Source organism: Microcaecilia unicolor, chromosome 1 (genome assembly GCF_901765095.1).
Source record: "Microcaecilia unicolor chromosome 1, aMicUni1.1, whole genome shotgun sequence".
Lineage (NCBI taxonomy): Eukaryota > Metazoa > Chordata > Amphibia > Gymnophiona > Siphonopidae > Microcaecilia > Microcaecilia unicolor.
The window spans coordinates 6,700,479-6,708,931 of NC_044031.1; positions in this window are offsets into that span (position 1 = coordinate 6,700,479).

Sequence of the window (8,453 nt, forward strand, 5' to 3'; positions counted from 1 at the left end):
CCGGGCACCCTAGGGGGCACTTTTACAAAAACAAAAAAAAAGGTAAAAGAGCTCCCAGGTGCATAGCACCCTTCCCTTGTGTGTTGAGCCCCCCAAATCCCCCTCAAAACCCACTGCCCACAAGTCTACACCATTGCTATAGCCCTAAGGGGTGAAGGGGGGCACCTACATGTGGGTACAGTGGGTTTGGGGGGTTGGACGACTAAGCATTAAGCAGCACAATTGTAACAGGTAGGGGGGATGGGCCTGGGTCCACCTGCCTGAAGTCCACTGCACCCCCTAACAACTGCTCCAGGGACCTGCATACTGCTGCCAGGGAGGTGGGTATGACATTTGAGGGTGAAAATAAGTTGTGAAACATCATTTTTTTGTGGTGGGAGGAGGTTAGTGACCACTGGGGGAGTCAGGGGAGGTCATCCCCGATTCCCTCTGGTGGTAATCTGGTCATTTAGGGCACTTTTTGGGGCCTTATTCGTGAAAAAACAGGGTCCAGGAAAAGTGCCCTAAATTCTAGCTACAAACGCATACTTTTCCATTATCGGCGAAAGGCGCCCATCTCTGTTCGGGTGATAACCATGCCCCTGTCCCGCCTTCACCACGCCTCCGACACCCCCCCCCGTCAACTTTGTACGCTTCCGCGATGGAGTGCAGTTGAAAATGTCCAAGTTCGACTTTCAATTATACCGCGTTATTCGTTTTTGTGAGATAAACGTCCATCTCCTGATTTAGGTCAGAACTTGGGCGATTTTCTCGTTCGATTATAAGCAGGCCAGTCAACATGGATTTAGAGAAGGGAAATCTTGCCTCACCAATCTACTACATTTCTTTGAAGGGGTGAACAAACATGTGGATAAAGGGAAGCCGGTTGATATTGTGTATCTGGATTTTCAGAAGGCGTTTGACAAAGTACTTCATGAAAGACTCCAGAGGAAATTGAAGAGTCATGGGATAGGAGGTAGTTTTCTATTGTGGATTAAAAACTGGTTAAAAGATAGAAAACAGAGAGTTGGGTTAAATGGTCAGTATTCTCAATGGAGAAGGGTAGTTAGTGGGGTTCACCAGGGGTCTGTGCTGGGACCGCTGCTTTATAACATATTTATTTTTCCCCAAGAAGTTTTTCCCCCTTTGAATAAGATCTATTATATACCAAGCACGATGAAAAAAGTTGGAACAGAGAATTCTATAGACTTACAAAATGTCACAGCCATTTTGGAGCAAACAATTGAAGAATCACCTGAAAGGGGGACGTTGATAATTTCCTTTGTATTCCAACAGGATTTAAATGCAGTAATGCGTCTTTACTTTAAATCAACTAACCGTGTTTTTGCTGGCCAAAAGATTTGGCTTTATCCGGATGTGACTAAATCAACACAAGAAAAACGAAAAAAGTTTCTCTCTATGAGGTCAAAAGTATTGGAACTGGGAGGTCTTTTCCTCCTGGCCTATCCCTGTAAATGTGTCATCAGGTTAAATCAAGTTAAATATATATATTATATGCCTGATCAGCTTCAGACTTTCCTAGACAATAAACAACGATAGAGTTGAGATATATATGGGACTAACGGAACCAAACTTTCTCATTTATATGTTATGATTGTGTTATCTTCACTAATTCCTACCCCCCCCCCCCCCCCCCCCCCATTATTGGGGTCTAAGGAAGCCAATATTTTGTCTTTGTTTAGGACAATTTGCTTAATTATTATTTCTTCTGTATTAATTACTTAAAGGCTGTATTACACTTTTGCAGTATGATAACTTCTGTAATAAGTATATAAAAATTAATAAAAATTATGAAAATATAACATATTTATAAATGACCTAGAGATGGGAGTATCTAGTGAGGTAATTAAATTTGCTGATGACACAAAGTTATTCAAAGTCGTTAAATCGCGGGTGTTCTGTCCCCTGACAGTCTGGCACTAGTTATAATGTGACCCTGAAATGTGTTAATGTCTTCACTGCTAGGATATGTGTGTGAGCAATGCATTGTGTGTAATGTAGTTCACAGACAACGCAACCCTACTTGCTTGTCTGTATAAGATCTGTTACTACTGGTTGTGATGCTGCTTAGATCACTCCTCTGTCTCAGCCAAGCTTGGCTTCTTTGTTTACGTGCCAGCACTTCCTGGCCATTCTTACTACCTCTGTCCCGAGAGGTCAGCCAGGTATGACCTTTTCCTCCAATCAGGGGCTGCCCCCTAGAGCCGCCCTTGCCACTCGAGGGCAGGCTTTGTCCCTATTGGCCTTTCTACTCTTTCTTCTCTGAGTCTGTATGAGCTTCTAGCTCCGCCCCCCCTGTCCATGAGGACAGTATCCATTTTGCTCCAGGACAAAGCAATGATCCTGTTGTAGCTCTGGAAAAGCACTAGTCTTTTCACCCTGAAAATACCCTTCTAGAAGAGGGTACTGCACTCCCAAACACCTAACTCCGAGCTGCCTCTATCTGTGGAACTACTTTTCTTATGTCTGCAATGAACTGATCCCACTTAAGCTTCTACTTTCTCTCCACTGATACAGCTCATGAAACTACAGTAGCATAGTAACATAGTAGATGATGGCAGAAAAAGACCTGCACGGTCCATCCAGTCTGCCCAACAAGATAAATTCATATGTGCTACTTTTTTATTTGTACTGTCCTCTTCAGTGCACAGACCGTATAAGTCTGGCCAGCCCTATCCCCGCCTCCCAACCACCAGCTCTGGCACAGACCCTGTAAGTCTGCCCAGCACTATCCCTGCCTCCCACCACCGGCTCTGGCACAGACCGTATAAGTCTGCCCAACACTATCCCCGCCGCCCAACCACCAGCCCCGGCACAGACTGTATAAGTCTGCCCAGCACTAGTCCTGCCTCCCACCACCTGCTCTGGCACAGACTGTATATGTCTGCCCAGCACTAGCCCCGCCTCCCAACCACCAGCTCTGCCACCCATTCTAGGCTAAGCTCCTGAAGATCCCTTCCTTCTGCACAGGATTCCTTTATGTTTATCCCACGCATGTTTGAATTCCGTTACCGTTTTCATCTCCACCACCTCCCGTGGGAGGGCATTCCAAGCATCCACCACCCTCTCCATGAAAAAATACTTCCTGACATTCTTCTTGAGTCTGCCCCCCTTCAATCTCATTTCATGCCCTCTCATTCTACCGCCTTCCCATCTCCGGAAAAGGTTTGTTTGCGGATTAATACCTTTCAAATATTTGAATGTCTGTATCATATCACCCCTGTTCCTCCTTTCCTCCAGGGTATACATGTTCAGGTCCGCAAGTCTCTCCTCATACGTCTTGTAACGCAATTCCCATACCATTCTCGTAGCTTTTCTTTGCACCGCTTCAATTCTTTTTACATCCTTAGCAAGATACGGCCTCCAAAACTGAACACAATACTCCAGGTGGGGCCTCACCAAAGACTTGTACAGGGGCATCAACACCTCTTTTCTTCTGCTGGTCACACCTCTCTCTAAACAGCCTAGTAACCTAGCTACAGCCACCGCCTTGTCACAGTGTTTCATCGCCTTCAGATCCTCAGATACTATCACCCCAAGATCCCTCTCCCCATCCGTACCTAGCAGACTCTCACCGCCTAACACATACGCCTCTCTTGGATTTCTACTCCCTAAGTGCATCACTTTGCATTTCTTCACATTGAATTTTAATTGCCAAACCTTAGACCATTCTTCTAGCTTTTTCAGATCCTTTTTCATGTTTTCCACTCCCTCCGGGGTGTCCACTGTGTTACAACTCTTAGTATCATCCGCAAATAGGCAAACTTTACCTTCTAACCCTTCAGCAATGTCACTCACAAATATATTGAACAGAATCGGACCCAGCACCAATCTCTGAGGCACTCCACTACTCACCTTTCCCTCCTTCGAGCGAACTCCATTCACCACCACCCTCTGGCGCCTGTCTGTCAACCAGTTCCTAATCCAGTTCCCTATGAGGAAAGGCTAAAGTGGCCAGGGCTGTTCAGCTGAGGGGAGATATGATAGAGGTCTGTAAAATAATGAGTGGAGTTGAACGCTTTCCAAAAATACTAGGACTAGGGGGCATGCGATGAAGCTACAATGTAGTCAATTTAAAACGAATCGGAGAAAATTTTTCTTCACTCAACGTGTAATTAAACTCTGGAATTTGTTGCCAGAGGATGTTGTAAAGGCGGTTAGCTTAGCGGAGTTTAAAAAAGGTTTGGCCGGCTTCCTAAAGGAAAAGTCCATAGACCGTTATTAAATGGACTTGGGGAAAATCCACTATTTATGAGATAAGCAGTATTTATTTATTTATTATTTGTTGCATTTGTATCCCACATTTTCCCACCTCTTTGCAGGCTCAAAGTGGCTTACAATACATATTTGGGATCTTGCCGGGTATTTGTGACCTGGATTGGCCACTGTTGGAAACAGGATGCTGGGCTCGATGGACCGTTGGTCTTTCCCAGTATGGCAATACTTATGTAGTTATGTATGTACTAAAGAAGTTTGAGATCAATGTAGCTTACAATAAACAGTATTGGATACATAACAAAGATTAATGCTTATATTCCCCCGCAAATATCGCCCCGGACCCCCCTACCGCTGTTAACCCTCCCTCCCTCCCCCGCCTACCGCCGTCACCTACCCCCGAGGTGCACTTCCTCCTGCCGGCTTTTTAAAATATTGCTTCAGCTGGCGGGGGACCCCAACCCCCCGCCAGCAGTCTTCTTTAACTTCTTCATCTTCGTCGTGCTGTGAAAGCTGCATGCTCTCTCCCCGGACCACCTCGGCGCCCCCCCATCCACCAGTGCCCTCTCACTCTAGCCCCTGCCCCCCCTACCGCCGAACCTCAGATACACCCCTGTTTAACTGGGCATTTAAAAGTTTGTCCTTGAATGATACCACATGTTCACAAATCCATTGCCTTTAGTACAGGCAGTTATTCAAAGATTATCAGATGCATCCATCACATTGCAAGAGTAAGCAACAACTTCTACAGAGCACATCCAAATTTAATTTCTATTTCATTTCTATCTTCCAAAATTCCAGACAGTAGATGTACAGATCCATATCCAGCATGTTTTGAGTGTACGGGGATGACGACTGCGCGCAGACGGGGAAACTTATACTGCCCTAATTGGCTTCAACCTTTTGACGTCACTCGATCTCCTACCTATTCAAGCTCCTTGGTGCTGCCTCTCTCTGCTCTCATTCATTGCATTCCATGTGCCGCCCAGGAAGTGACTCTTTCTGATGTAACTCACAAGGAGGTTAGACTGAGAACACAGCGTGCAAGGAGACCACGCCCCTTCCATTGATTGGTCACAAGGGGACTGGAGGACAAGAAAGACCCCGCCCCTCTGGGAGTTCCTTCTTTCTTCCCTGCCAGCTGCAGCCCAGAAGACTTTAAATAACACAACATTAGCTCAGACCCAAGTCTCATAGGCTACAAACCCAGAGGGCTGGGGGAGGTCTCTCAGGCTCAGTCTCTCTTCCTTTATTCAATGCACAGACTTCCTGTTTCAGAAGCAGGTGCTAAAGAAGCTGATCAGTGGCATCCAGAGAAACCCATCCCTGCAGCCCAGGAGACATTCACAGAGGAGCCTGGACAAGGGCAGGAGGATGCAGCAGGTAGGAGACTGGCAGGAGGTGGGCAGCAGGGGATGCAGTGCCAGGCAATGCCACACACACACAAGAAGAAATGAGCCTGGCACTGCTCAATCCATTCCCTTCTGTAGCCCCTCAGGCTCTTCTTCCTCATTCTCCTCCCCTCACTGGCAGGAGGTGGGCAGCAGGGGATGCAGTGCCAGGCAATGCCACACACACACACACAAGAAGAAATGAGCCTGGCACTGCTCAATCCATTCCCTTCTGTAGCCCCTCAGGCTCTTCTTCCTCATTCTCCTCCCCTCACTGGCAGGAGGTGGGCAGCAGGGGATGCAGTGCCAGGCAATGCCACACACACACAAGAACAAATGAGCCTGGCACTGCTCAATCCATTCCCTTCTGTAGCCCCTCAGGCTCTTCTTCCTCATTCTCCTCCCCTCACTGGCAGGAGGTGGGCAGCAGGGGATGCAGTGCCAGGCAATGCCACACACACACAAGAACAAATGAGCCTGGCACTGCTCAATCTGTTCCCTGCTGTAGCCCCTCAGGCTCTTCTTCCTCATTCTCCTCCCCTCACTGGCAGGAGGTGGGCAGCAGGGGATGCAGTGCCAGGCAATGCCACACACACACAAGAACAAATGAGCCTGGCACTGCTCAATCCATTCCCTGCTGTAGCCCCTCAGGCTCTTCTTCCTCATTCTCCTCCCCTCACACTGGCAGGAGGTGGGCAGCAGGGATGCAGTGCCAGGCAATGCCACACACACACAAGAAGTGAGCCTGGCACTGATCAGTCCATTCCCTGCAGCCCCTCAGGCTCTTCTTCCTCATTCTCCTCCTGCTTTACCAGACTCTCACTTTCTACTTCCTGTCCTCTTGCTTTGTAAAATGTGTTTGCTTGTGGAAGGGGTAGAGGTGAAATGTCCTCTATCCAAAAAGACTAGGACTACAGAGCATGCAATGAATCTGCTGAGTACTAAATTTAAAACAAATTGGAGAAACTATTTCCTCATTTAACTTGTAATTAAAGTCTGGAGTTTGTTGTCAGAGAATGTGGTAAAAGTAGTTAGCTTAGCGGGGTTTAAAAAGGGTTTAATAATTTCCTAAAAGAAAAGTCCATAAGTCATTATTAAGATGGATTTGGGAAGATCCACTTCTTATTTCTAGGATAAGCAGCATTAAATCTGTTTTACTGTTCTGGAATCTTCCCAGGTACTTGTGACCTGGATTGGCCACTGTTAAAAAAAACAGGATACTGGACTTGAAGGACCTTTGTTTTATCCCAGTATGGCAATGCTCATCTATCTTATGTTTTGTACAGAATTGTCTGACTGTTGATGGTGATAGTAAGATTGAAATGAGAGAAATGTTTATTGGTCAGGACATAAATCTCAGACAGTAACATTTCTTTTTTTGGATTTACATAAGATTTTGGATCCTAATCAATTTGGTTTTCGTTCCTTTCATGATACAGAGACTTTGTTATCATCATTGTGTTTTAGCAGCGTTTGATTCCACCGATCATGTCATTCTGATAAACCTCTATCCAAAAATACTAGGACTACAGAGCACGCAATGAGTCAGTTCCTATATCGTTCTGTTGAGATAGAAGTAAGATTTTTTACATTGCTGGTCCAGTTTACCGGAATAAGTTGCCAATGCGAATAAGAAATATTAAAGAATTGAAAATGAAGAGCTCGGGACAAAAAGGGCAAGCTCAGGAGGGGTGTAAAAATGAAAGTGTGGATAGGGAGAAGGAGGGCAAGCTGGGGGTGCTATGGGTGAAACGTGTGAATGCAGCACCATGGCTGAATTTTGGGGATTGCATAGGTGGGGGGGAGTAGATGGGTGTAGGTGGATGTATGTACCAAGGGAGGGAGACAGAGAGCAGAGATGTATTATCGGCGTTCAGAAAGAGCTGCGGGGAGACTGTGATGCTGTGAGTGCGGGGGAGGTTGAGAGCTGGGGGTTGTGTGGTGTGTGGAGTATTCTGAGATAACTGTGGAACTATGTTTGCTGGGGGCAAGAGGGATTTCAGAAGGAGAACTAGTGTATGTATGCAATGGGGCAGATACAAGAGAGAGCTCTCGGCATCTTTACTGTGTATGGGGGGGGAGACTGTAGGGGTATTTCCCTGTGATCTAGCCTAAGCTGGTCGTGGCCTATACAAGCCTATGACATCTTGGTATAATAAGATGGCTGCTGCAACCTCTCTGTGTCAGCAAGATCCAGCTTCAGCTTGTGGAAAATCACTGACAGGCTTGCTAAAGCCAAGGACAGTCTGTGTTCTAAACACCCCCTTCTATCACCCTGAGAACGAAGTAGGGAGGCAGACATGGCTCCAGAAGTTACCATTCTCCAAGGTCACAAAACAAAGAACTCTTCTTGCCCATGTACTGAACTGGACAAGATCCGGATTGGTTCCTACCGTCACCTGACGGAGAGGTACGGGGAAAGCGGGAACAGAAGTAAGTTAGTGAGTCGGAGACCCTTGGAAGAGGGGCAACTGGTAAGAGGACCTGAGAAATCCAGCAAGGCTCGGGGGAGCCAGAGACTTTGTATGATACCAACCTCGTGACCTGCATCCTGGTGCAAATACCTGTGGCAGAGATATTGGCTCTGATAACCAAAGGAGTGACGGGAACCTACTTGTTTGCTGATAAAGACCTGCACTACATAAGACACAGACAGCTAATATAGCGTCTGGGGAGATTCTGCTCCGGTCTTATCTGAAGCCGTCATCACGACAGCGTGGTAAGATCACAGTGATATATTTCCTGGTCTGGGGTTAGGCAGTGGTTTTATCTAAGTACGACTGGTTTATGTCAGCTCTTGGTCAGGGAAAGCAGCTAATGTGTATTTTGCATAAGATGTGATAAGTT